This window comes from Heliangelus exortis, chromosome 22 (assembly GCF_036169615.1).
Source record: "Heliangelus exortis chromosome 22, bHelExo1.hap1, whole genome shotgun sequence".
NCBI classification, from domain to species: domain Eukaryota; kingdom Metazoa; phylum Chordata; class Aves; order Apodiformes; family Trochilidae; genus Heliangelus; species Heliangelus exortis.
Window position 1 is genome coordinate 3,057,191 of NC_092443.1, and position 12,467 is coordinate 3,069,657.

General features: G+C 55.3%; 1 long non-coding RNA gene across 1 annotated transcript; it reads left to right on the forward strand.

The window, feature by feature from the left end:
* The first annotated feature begins 1,526 nt into the window (after window positions 1–1,526).
* On the forward strand, window positions 1,527–9,483 carry LOC139806535 (uncharacterized). The gene is made up of 3 exons (XR_011730274.1): window positions 1,527–1,827; window positions 4,616–4,704; window positions 9,349–9,483. It is a non-coding gene; the product is annotated as an uncharacterized lncRNA (long non-coding RNA).
* The last annotated feature ends 2,984 nt before the right edge of the window (window positions 9,484–12,467 follow it).

Sequence of the window (12,467 nt, forward strand, 5' to 3'; positions counted from 1 at the left end):
GCTCTGAGGTCCCTTCCAACCCAGCCCATTCTATGATTCTATGATTCTGTGGCCCTGGCACTGGTTTTTGTCTCCAAAGGGAGCTGGTTGGGCAGTTCTGCTGGCCTGGCAGCTGCCCTGCATGGCTCGAGGCTGGGAGCATCCATCCCACCACCACAGACCCTCAGCCTTGGGCTCCTGCTGGGAGGCTGAAGCATCATCACTGATACTGCTGAAACCTCCCAAAATATATAGGTGTGTTTGTTACACATGGTGTAACAGAGGTGATAGACTATACACTGTATGCTAAATAATAGCTTGTGTGTAAATAATAGCTTGTATGTAGAGAGAAGAAAAAAAAATCTATGTATTGTGTGTATAATATGAGTATAACTGTGTGTAAGTGTGAATATACTTTTATATATAGTGTAAATGGACCTCTTAGGCCTGTTTGTATATCTACACATATATTTACACACCAGAGAGAGAGTTCCAGGCAGATGTGTATGGATAGATGTGCAAGGAGGTGTGCACATACATATATACACACATAATATGTATAAAAGCTGTACATTTATAGTTACAGGTCTGGTGTGTGTGGTATGGGGGGAGGAAAAGAGATTTTGTGTGTGTGTAGTGCCCGGTGAAGCTGCCCTGGCTCTGGGGCTGGTGCAGGGCAGTGGGGAGGGAGAGGAAGGAGAAGAGGATGGGAAGGAGGGAGAGGAAGGAAAGGAGGGAGAGGAAGGAGAAGAGGATGGGAAGGAGGGAGAGGAAGGAAAGGAGGATGGGAAGGAGGGAGAGGAAGGAGAAGAGGATGGAAAGGAGGGAGAGGAAGGAGAAGAGGATGGAAAGGAGGGAGAGGAAGGAAAGGAGGATGGGAAGGAGGGAGAGGAAGGAAAGGAGGATGGGAAGGAGGGAGAGGAAGGAAAGGAGGATGGGAAGGAGGGAGAGGAAGGAGAAGAGGATGGGAAGGAGGGAGAGGAAGAGAAGAGGATGGGAAGGAGGGAGAGGAAGGAAAGGAGGATGGGAAGGAGGGAGAGGAAGGAGAAGAGGATGGGAAGGAGGGAGAGGAAGGAGAAGAGGATGGGAAGGAGGGAGAGGAAGGAAAGGAGGATGGGAAGGAGGGAGAGGAAGGAGAAGAGGATGGGAAGGAGGGAGAGGAAGGAGAAGAGGATGGGAAGGAGGGAGAGGCAGAGCAAAGCTGTCATCAGGGAGAAAGAGGGAGAACACCAACTGCTCTGAGTTCCAAAAGCTCCCCTCTTTGATTAATTGGACTTTCTGTTTGATAAATGTTACTCATGAGTATAAAATATGCAAAGCACTTAGCAAGTTCACACTGTTTAAAGAACTCAACTAACTAAATTAAAATTCCATCATAGGGAGCTGCTGGAGAGCAGCCTGGCAGGTCGGCTGGGGGGGGAGCCCACCCCACACCCCAGCAGGGTCCTGACCCACAGACACCCACCCTGCCCATCCTGCCCAACCAGCCCACGGGGAGGAATTTTGGGTGTTTTGGAGAGGCCACGGGTGAGGATTTCTCAGGGGTCCTCGTGGGGTGGTGAGGGGCTGCAAGGGGCCAGCCTGGAGCATCCTCCCCCTGAGTCGGAGCTCTGCCACCTGCCCTAGAGAGAGTGGGGCTTGGATAGAAATTAAATAATTTCCTCTCATTCCCAGAGTGTGACAACTCCCTGCATGCTTCAAGTGCTGGACCCTGCCAGACCTTTGAAGAAAACCAGCTCGGGCCTTTCCAGCTTCCCCAAAATGGCAGCTGAGCACCCCTGGGTGAAGAGGAACCTTCCTGACATGGGAAGGATGGGGGGACCCCAGACCCCTCCTGAGGTATCTGCAGTCCCACTGGTTCCTGGGCTGGGTGATGCAGCAAACACACTGGGGGGATGCAGTGGGCACTGGGAGGATGCAGTGGGCACTGGGAGGATCCAGTATGTGCAGGAGGAGGATGCAGTGGGCACTGGGAGGATGCAGTGGGCACTGGGAGGATCCAGTATGTGCAGGAGGAGGATGCAGTGGGCACTGGGGGGATGCAGTGGGCACTGGGAGGATCCAGTATTTGCAGGAGGAGGATGCAGTGGGCACTGGGAGGATGCAGTGGGCATGCTCAGCAGTTTCCCTGGCTCCCAGTGCTCCCAGTTCACACTGGTCATGCTACTCAGCCTCCTGCTCTCCATCACCACCATCATCCCCAGGTGAGCAGGACTTGCAGGAGGTGCCTGCAGGCAGCAGCTCCTGCCTGGCTGTGTTTGAGAAGAGAAAGGAGAAGGAACAAAAAGATTTATTTTTTTTTTTCCCCCCCAGAATTGCTTTCCACCCCCCAAATCAGCAAGGGGTAACCTCTCATCCCCAATGGGGGGAGACTAAAATTTCCCACACCTTGCAAACCTGCTGGGAAATATTGTCAGGAGGGATGAGCTGGTGTAGCCCTGAGTCCCCAGCACATCCCAGCACATCCCAGCACATCCCATTGCAGCAGGGCTGATGCTGGGCTCAGCTCAAGCTGCTCCTTGTGCTTTGAGCAATGATTTAGCCCCCACGAACCCACCCGGCTGTAAATCCCCTCACAGACAAGTCCCAAGCATTCATTTCAAGGCAAGGCAGTTTGTGTCATCTCAGCATTAGCATTTACACTCTTTATTAATTAATACTTGTTAAACTCAGGCTAAAAATAAAGCGCTGGGCTCAGCTCACGCCTCTCTGCCCTCACCCTGGGCTCAGCACCCGCCTGCTCCCTTCTCCAGAGACAGAAAGATTTTTTTTTTTTTTTTTTTTTTTTAAATAAAGGGTTGTACTGAAGCAGCCCTCCTGCTGGAGCTAAAAAGCAGCCCTTTGGTGGGACAAACCAACCATCCCAGGCTTGCCTTCCTCTCAGCTCCAGCTTGGGACAGCTGTGGGGTGACAGAGGTGGCAGCACACACAGGGTTTAACCTTGATTTCCCATTCATTCTCAACTTGTTTTTCTTTTGCTGGTTGGTTTTATTCATTTTTTTTTTTAATATAGCTACATCTGTGGGTTTTAGGTTGGGGTTTTTTTGGTTGTTGCTGTTGGTTTATTTTTTTTTTTCCTCCCAGGGATGTCCCAGGCTCAGCTGCGCTTCCCATCAGAGCTGATTTCATTTCCCAGGCAGGATGCCCCAGCACAGGGTTGGTATCCAGGAAGGAAATGGTTAAGGGTGGTGGGCTCAGGTGGGCTTTTGTGCCTGCACACAGCCAGGAGCTGCCTTCAATTCCATCCAAAGGGCAGGGGCTGCTGCAAAAGTCCCTTTTCCCTCCCCGGGGCTGCTGCCTCCCTGGCTGGATGCAGAGCTGGTGGCTGCAGGTGTGGGTTAGTGTTTGGGGGAGCTTGAAATGGGGCTGAAACAGGGCTTGAAAGGGCTTTTGGGGAACCCAGCTGGCTTTGGGAACGGGCAATGGTGTTAATGGCCACGCTTCAGTCAAGCATCAAACCTGGGAGGCTCTGGGATTCCAACTGCCCGAGGTCTTGGGGCCCTTCCAGACCTCAGCCAAGCAAGGAAAGGGCATTCTCAGCACAGGCTGCTCCACATATAGATTCCATAGGTTGCACGTGGAGCTGGAACACACAGACCTGTAGTGCACACACCACGGGCAGTGTGGTGCTGGCTGGATGATGAGGCTGTGCTGACTGCAGCTCCCCAGTGCTATTGCTGGTCTGCAAGATTAAATAACATTTATAATAAGGAGGGGGATGATGATGATGATGGTGATCATTTTGTTAACCTTTATTAAGGAAAACCCAAAGCCTGCAAATCCAGGTGCCTGCAGGAAAGCCCCAGGTCCCCAATCTACATGACTCAAGACACCAAATCCAGCAGGACTTGGCCATCCCCTTTGTCTTGGGTGCTCTTCCCACAGTTTCTCAGCTTTCATTTTTTTTTCAGGAAGCCCAATGTCCAGGTGCCCAGGATCTCACCCACCCTGCTTGCCAGAGGGACAGGGGGGGAAATCTCTCTGCCCAAGCCATGGGAGGGATTAAGTTGATGCCCAGGTCCCCTCTGAGGGCTCAGGTACCCCTTAGGATGCAGCTCAGCTCCCATGTGTCAGGGGTGAATGTTAATGGTGCTGAGCTCCTGGGAAAAAATGATCCAATTCTCCCTCTAGAGTGGGCAGGAGAGAGAGGGGAGGGGGAGGAAGGGAAAAATAACTCCCCAGATTCATTCTGCTGATGAAAATTAGAACCTGGCATCACCAAACCAACCCTAAAACAAGCTGCTTATGAATGATGCTCAGCCCCAGCCTGGCTGCTGCCACCTCCAGGGGTGACTCTGCTTGAGCTTTGTCCCCTGAAAGCCCCCCAGGTGCCACTGTCCCCTCGGAGGGGTCTTTGTGCTGCAGTCTGTGGGGCAGGATGGGCCCCGGGGCTGGGCTGACCCAGCTGGGAACATCTTGGTTTGGAGGGGGTTGAGCTGCTTCATCTCTGGTGCTTTCACTTCCCCCTGGCCTCACCTGCCCAGAGGACAAAGAGCACCCAAAATTGTGAAGTTTGTTTTAATACCAAAGATTTTTTAAAAAAAATTGAAGCGTTGAGGGTTTCTTAACTATTTATTTTTTTTTTTAATTAATTTCCTGGGGTTTGAGCCTTTAAAGATTTACTTTTCCCCACCAGCTCCAAAGATCCTCCCGGCTCCAAACGAAGGCAGAGGCTCGGCAGCAGTCACAGGATTCCAGGAGCTGCTGCTTTAAAAAGAAAATAAGGTAAGAGTTTGGGATTGGGCCCATTCCCTGAGCCACTGCAGGATCCGACCCTCCGGGACCAGCAGCTCCTCCTTCCCAAGCTGGAAAACCTCCCCTGGAGCCCGGGAAGTCCCGTGGGAGGGACTTGGCTCCAGCATTCCCGGGGTGGCTTTGGGGACACAACGGGACTTCCCTCGGCTTGGACAGCCACGAGCACATCGGGTGGCACCTCGAGGGGACACAGCAATCCCGGGAGGGGGAGGGAGTGAGCCACCCATGGGTGGGAACCCCCTGCACCCCCCACTTTGCTGCACCCCAACCTCCTGCTCCCTCCGTGGTGCCGCCAGCAGTTCCCTCTCCCTGGCTGTGATTCCCTTTTGATCTGGGCTCCTTCCCTCCCTCCTTCCCTCCCTCCCTCCCTCCCTCCCTCCCTCCTCCCTGCGCTGCTGCCAAGTCCGCAGGTTCTCGCTGTGACCTTGAGCTGATTTCTGGAGCCGGTTGTGGGTTTCTTAAAGGAGCCGTGGGGGCTCCCACCACCCCCCACCCTGCTCCACCAAAACCCAGCAGAACCACTCGCTGGCACCTCCAGGGATGTGGGGGGACCAGGAGTGAAAGCAAGGAAGAGGGGGAAGGGAGGGCAAAGGTGGGAAAATTGGAAGAGGGTGGAAGTGACCAGTTTGGCATCTGCTCAGCCACCAGTTTCTGCCTTTCCTCCAGGGTCAAACAGCCCCTGGAAGGGGCTCCTGGCCACCAGCCCCAGCTCTATGGGAGGGGGGGGGTAGGAAAAGCCCCTGCTGGAGCGTGGTACCCATTGCTGGTGCCACTCAGGGAGGGGGAAGCCCGGGGACATCATCAGGAGGTGCAGGGGGGTGGGCTCGTGGGTTGCTGCCCCCTCCCTCCCAGCAAGTTTTTGGCCCTCACTGGGGTCAAAAAAAGCATCTCAAAGGGCAGACAGGGCTGGTGTGGACATGCACATGGAGACCTCTCTGTTCTTGGGCACAGGGGTGTCCCCTGAGCCAGTGTCACAGAGGTTTTAAGCCACAGCTTGGCCAGGCTGAAATTTCAGCCTCGTTTGGTCAGCCCAGCCCATGCTAAAAGCTCCATCAGCTGGAGAGGACCCCAATCAATAAGAGCCTTCAAGGCAAGTAATAAAACTTTGAAATGATGCAGGCAGGGCTTGGTGCTCTGCAGAGAAGGGCAGGTGGAATTCATGGGGGTGCTCTTGGGGAAAAGAGAGAGAGGGAGGACAAGGGGCCACGCTGCTGCCCTCTGCATGGGGTGAGGGTGCTTGAATGCTGCTGTGGTGACAAAGCCACAGCTGAGCCCTCCTTGCTGCAGAGCCCAAGCACAGAGCCCCATCCAGATCCCACTGGAGATACCAGGGAGATCCAGAGGTTTCCCAGTCTCCACCTTGTCTGAGCATCTCTCCATCCTTCTGGGTGCATGGATCACAGGACCACATGGATCAGCCTGGGGACCCCAAAACCCTGTGAGCTGGGAACCAGCAACACCTCCTGCCCCAGACAAGGAGCCCGTGGTGGTTCATAGCAGGAGGGGATGGATGTTCTCAGCCTCATAGATTAAAGATACCTACAGGGGAAACTGAGGCACGGTGGGGTTGCAGAACCAGAAGAGCTCAGCGATAGTTCTGGGAAAAACCCAGCAGGGCTCAGGATGAAAACCTGGAGATTTCCCTCTGGATTCCTACAAAGAAAAAGTCAGGTTTGGACCACACAAAGGCCACCAACAGGCCACCAAAAGTCCCAGGCCCCTTTGCCACCTTCATCTGAGCTGCTGGGCCCAATGCTCTGCACAAGGAGCTGGGTCTGTCCTGCAGGTGACAGGGACAGAAGTGCTCAGGGCTGTTGAAGCAGCAGGAGTGGCTCAGCCATCGTCCCCAGCACCGTGGGGACACCTCAGGAGAGCCCACATCGTGGGGACACAGCCCTTGGCTCAGCCAGCATCGCTCTGGGGGGAGGAGGAGGAGGAGGAGGAGGAGGGATGGAGCGGGAGGAGGTGGGAGAGAGGGAAGAAAAGGAGAAAAATGAGTTTTCCTGCTGCCCCAGCAGTGTGGCGATTGATCGGGCGCGGGTTGGTGCTGAGAGCCTCATTCCCCACTGCCGGCTCACAATTATTGGAAAAAACCCGGCACTGCTGCTGCAGTGAAATTAGTTATTGATCTCTTGTCTGGGTGACAAGCACCGGGCTGAGCCCGGGGCTGCTCTCCCCGCCGGCTCAGCCTCTCCGGGACTCAGCATCTCCGGGGCTGTCCCACAGGGGGAGGTGATGAGAAGGGGGACGGAGGTCTGGCTGATCCCTCCCTTCCCCCTGGAAGGTTTTGCCCACCCTGCTGCAGGCAATGAGGATGGCAGGGGGAGAACAAGGGCTCTGCCCCACGCAGGATGGGACCCCCAGTGCTGGCAGCCCCTGGCTTTGCACCCCCCACCCACTCTCTGCTCCTGCCAGGATTCCCAGGGAATGGGATCGGGGTGTCCTGGGGGTTTTTCCACCCCTCAGATAACCTGGCCATGGGGAAGGGAGATAAGGGAGGAGGCAGCCAGAGAGCTTTTGTTGTCTGGAAATGCTCCTGAGATCCCTGGCTGGACCCCGGGGGGGACAGGGACACCAAGGGATGGGACAAATGGGTCCTGCCCATCCCGGGGACACTTTCACAGTTCCAACAACAACAAAAAGGTATTTATTTTCTTCTGGTAATTCCTTGTGTGAGGCAGGAACAACAGGGGACATTTCAAACAACCCTCCCTGAGAAATGCTTCACCCCGGGGCAAAGCCAGGGCTTGGTCCCAGTGTCACCTTCGCTGTGGGCACAGAGCAAGGGGGTGACAAGCAGGGACAAGGTGGGTTGAGGCTGGCACTGGGGTCTCCTCGGTCGTATCGAGGTTGTTTGATGGTTCAAAGGGTTGGTTTGGGGGTTTTTTTTGTTTTGTTTGTTTGTTTGGTTTTTGTGGGGTTTTTGGTTTTTGGTTTTTTTTTTGGTTTGGGGTTTTTTTGTGTGTGGTTTTTTGGGTTTTTGGTTTTTTTTTTTTTTCCCCTCAACTTTTTGCTCCAGAAAGCAATTCCCTGAAGCCATCCCTCCCCGGGGTGGCACTGAAGTGGCTTTTGGGATGTAAATGAAAAGCCACCTGAAGGGTCCCGGGGCCAGGTCACTGCAAAAGCCACCGAGTTTTTGCTTGGGCTTTTTTTCTGTGGGGTCCCTGCCATGGGGACACAACCCCTCTGCCTCCAGGGTCCCATGGGTGCATCTGGGGGGGTCACTGATGGGTGCCACGAGTTGGTGGCACTGCCCATGTGCAGAGCTGGGATGCCAGGAGGGGACACGGTGGGGACAGGAGAGACCAAGAGCCCTGAGTAGCTCCCAGTCATGGGCAAAAAAAGTGGCAGCCAGGCCATGGGGACGGTGGCCACGGGGTGTCCCCCAGCCCTGTGGTGAGGGACACAGATGTCACCTCCAGCTTCCCAGGCAGCACAGGACCCTGTCGGCAAGGGTGTCCCTGGGGAGGCTGGTGGGGGGTGGGAGGGTGGTCCTGGCCCCTTCCCCAGCCCTGGACAAAGGCCTGGGAACAAAAGGGATGGGGATGGGGAAGCATCTCCTGGCCAGGGGTATTTGTTTAGCCTGGGGGGAGCGGGAGGGGGGGGAGAGGAAACTGAATTTCAAAGTGTTTCACCCTTTGTGAACCCTTCAAAGCACCCCCACCCCCCCTAGTGCCCCCCCAGATGGCTCCAGTTACAGTGGGGTTCCCACTTGTCCCCTGTGAGGACACTGGGTGTGTCAGCCCAGCTCCTTCCCTGTGGGTTTTCAAGAGGGATAAAAAGAAAAGCAAAACAGGACAATCCAGGCAGGAAGAGGGAGAAGATCCCTGTGGGAGCATTTCCCAGCTCAGCCTTTCTCTGGGTGGGGAGGTCAGGGATGTCCCAGCTCCAGGAGCATTGTGTGGATCTCCCCATTTGACTCCATTCTCATAATTATGGGGGAAGGGGGAAAAGTTGGGGCATCGGGGGGACTGTCATCCCATGGCTGGATCAAATCCAGTGCCTGGCCCCTTCCCAACCTGCCAGCACTCAGAGCCAGGCTGCAGGCACACAGATCCCCTTGGAGGGACTGCAGGAGGGTGGCAGACACTGGCCAGGCAAAGCTCAACCCTTGAGGACCTGCAGAAAGCCCCTCAGCAAGATGCCACCAGCACTGGAAGGGCTCTGGCTGCCAGCAGCTGTCCCCAAGCTGCCTTTGTCACATCCCAGCCCAAACCCCGAGTGCCTCCAGGATGTGCTCCAGGGGCTGCTGCAAACACAAGTTCTTTGGGGCCTCTTTTGGTGTTTCACCACCCTAAAACCACCCATTTCCCATCCCCAGGCTGGGCAGGAAGGTGCAGCAGGAGCAGCTTCCCCATTTGCAACTGGGCTCCCTCCCATCCTCACCCCATCCCTGGCAGGGGAAAGCACCCTCCAAGCCCCAAACCTGGGCAGAGCTGGGAGGTGGATCCTGACATCTCCAGAACTTCAGACTCCTTGGGAACTGAGCAGAGATGAAGGGGGAAAAGGCAGAAAAGAAGGGGGGGGGGTTTGCCCCTCTCCTGCCTCCCCGCTCCCCTCCGGCAGGCTGAGCAGTGGCCGGGCAGATGGGAAGAGCAAATGATGGCTTTGCAGGGGGCCCGGGATTTGTTTGAGCCATCGTTGTCTCAGTGAGTGACTTCGAATAAGGGATCCACTTGAGAAAATCACCATCTGCTCCCGGACAATTCGCAACCAGAGGAAAAAGGTGAAATAAATTCAGAGATTGTATTATCTGCCCCACTCCCGGCTCCCGACAGCAGGGTGAGGCTTTGTGCAGCCTCCTGAAAGTGTTGTGGGTTTGGTTTTTTTTGTTTTTTTTTTTTTTTTGGGGGGGGGGGGATGTGGGGGAATAAGAGGATGGTGCGGGATGAGCAAAGACTGGGAAGTGGGAAGAGCTGAGGCCCTGGGATGCTGAGCCTGCAGCAGAGCTCTCCCAGCATCCCGGGTTTGGTGAGTTTGGCAGGAAGATGAAATCTCACCAGATCCATGGCTTTATTTTATTTTTTCCATCTCTGAATTTCGAGTGCCTCCTGCTTCCAGCTGGGCTGGAAATACCACAAAAACAGATGCTACAACACAGCACTTTTATGCTTCAAAGCCAGGCAGAAACCAAGGGGCTGTTTGCATTGCTGGCCCCACCAGCCAGCTTGGGGCTGGGGCCTGGAGGTGGCTGGAAGAGCCCTGGCACCCCCCCACCAGACCTCTGCAGGCTCAGCAGCTCCAAATCCCAACCTCCTCATCCTCAGCAAAGCAAATCCACCTCAGGAAGGGTTGAAGGTGTCCCTGCATCTCTGCTTGGTCTCATCTGGGAGCCAAAGAACCCCAAACCGGCTCAGACAGATTTTTATGCCCTCTCCATGAGAAGGGGGATAAATCCTGCCCCTGAAGTCAAGGTGCTGTGTGGCTGTCCCTGGCTGGAGGGGCTCTGGTGCCTCTGGAGGGGAATTTGGCCAGGAGGGAAAACAAACCTTAGCACTTGGTCTTGAACAGACAGGAGGAGATGGGAAGGATGAGTTGGATGTGAGCTTTTTTGGTGGCTTTTTGTTCCCAGCAAGGCCACAACGAGATCCCTGACACCAAAGAGGAATGGAAGAAGGATGAGGAGGAAAGACAAGGAGGATTAAGTCCTGAAGAAGGCCATGAAGATGCTGGGAGGGCTGGAGCAGCTCTGCACTGGAGCCAGGCTGAGAGTTGGGGTGTTCACCCCAGAGAGGGATGGGGAGACCTTAGAGAACCTTCCAGTGCCTGAAGAGGCTCCAGGAAAGCTGGACAAGGGCCTGGAGGGACAGAATGAGGAGGAGAATGGTTTTAAGCTGAAAGAGGGGAGATTTAGGTCAGACATAAGGAAGAGGGTGACCGTGAGGGTGGGGAGACCCTGGAACGGGTGGCACAGGAGGTTGTGGCTGCCCCATCCCTGGCAGCATCTCCAGCCAGGTGGGACGGGGCTTGGAGCACCCTGGGCTGGTGGGATGAGTCCTTGGGCACGGCAGGGAGAGATGGTTTGGAAGGGGATGATTCCCAAGGTCCCTTCACACCCAACCCCATCCCGTGCTCCCGGGACGGGGCAGAGCCCGCAGGCGATCCGCTGGGAGCGGGCAGGAGATGCCGAGGGAAGGAAAGGAAAAGAGGGAGGGAAAAGAGGGAGAGGCAGCAGAAATCTGTTGCCCAGGATGTGCTTCGCTGTCAGGCGGCTCTGATTAACGGGCTGCCTTCCAGCTCCGAGCCGGCTGCTTTCCTGGCAGGAACGGAGCCCCCCGGCTCCCTGCCGGAGGAGCGGCTGCCTGAAAGGTTACATTTGCACAATGTGCCGCTGGAAAAGCGGTGCCAGAGGTTGGAGTCAGGGGGAGCCGGGTGCGAGGGGCTGCCTGGGCTCTGCTCTTTGCCTGTGCGGTGGAAAAAAAAGCTCTGGAGTCGAGGGGGGGGCTTGGAGGAAAATAGAAAGTTGTGCGTGTCCCCCCCTCCCCAGCGTGGTCAAGGATGGGGAGGAATGAGAGGGAAGGATGGAAGGGGGTGGGCATCTCCTGAGCTTTAGTGATGCTCTGGATCAGGCCCAAAGTGGGGAAAAATAAATAAGGCTGTGCCCACGCAGCACCGAGCATCCCCCCTGGAGATGTTGGGGTCCCCAGTGAGGGTTTTGCAGTTGCCCACAGGAGGATCCCACATCTCTGCAGCCTGCTGGGGAGAAGTGAGGTGGTTGAGGTGAAATTTCCAAAGCTGGCAAAGAAGAATTTCCTTGGATGGGGCTTCAGCGTGCAGCACAGTGCTCTGCAGGGTCTGGCAGAGCCACGGCTAAATCCACACACAGGAACACCTCTCATCCCCCATTTTCCCAGCCCAAATAGCCTATAACTTTTGGTCTAGGAATATTATTTTGATGTCTGGAAAGTCCAGCTCCTCAAGGGACTGCTGAGCCCACCACAGGAGCTCTCTGCCCTACAGCATCCCCTAAAAACCTTGCTCCATCATCCCTCCTGCACCAAAGCAGTCTCCTCCTGAGCAGCTCAGCTCCCTCTGGGATGAAGCCTTTTGTCCATCCCTACACAAGAACCTTCCTTTCACATTCTCTCTCTCTCTCTCTTTTTTTTTTTTTTTTTTTTTTCTTGCACCTCAGCCTGGTCATCTTTTTGCCTCCCAGCCACAGAGGGGTCAGGGCAGCACCCACCCTCACCCCAGGGTGCTGGAGCCAGCTCTCTTTGCCTTGCAGGAGCCAACATTTTCCCTTTTTGTCTCCCTTGTTTCCTTGGTTTCAAGGTTTTTCTCCCTCACTGAGCCCCTAATTAAAAAGAAAACAACCAAGATTCCCAGATTCAAGGTGCTGAGAGGCTCAGAGGGGGATTGCACCCACCCTGCAGCCTCCCCTTCCCTGGGTTTGGGACCCAGTGCTCTTGCCCTGGTTCCTTAGTTTTGCCCCCAAAATTTTAAATCTCACCCCCCCCGGGTGCTGGAGCCAGCCAGACTCCAAACCCCACCAGATCCTCCCCAGTTCAGCATCCCACAGCCCCAGTCCCCTTACTGGGATGTGAGTCCTCCCTCTCTGCTGTTCCCAGCTTCCCTCTGTGTCTGTTTTCATTAGGATTGGGAGATAAGCTTCCCAATAAAGGCAGTGGTTTTAACCACTTGGCCTTATCAGCCACCATCCAAAGGCATCCACCAGCCACCCAGCTGCTCCAAGGGAAAAAGGGACCTCAAACATCCAGCCTGCCCTTTCTCTA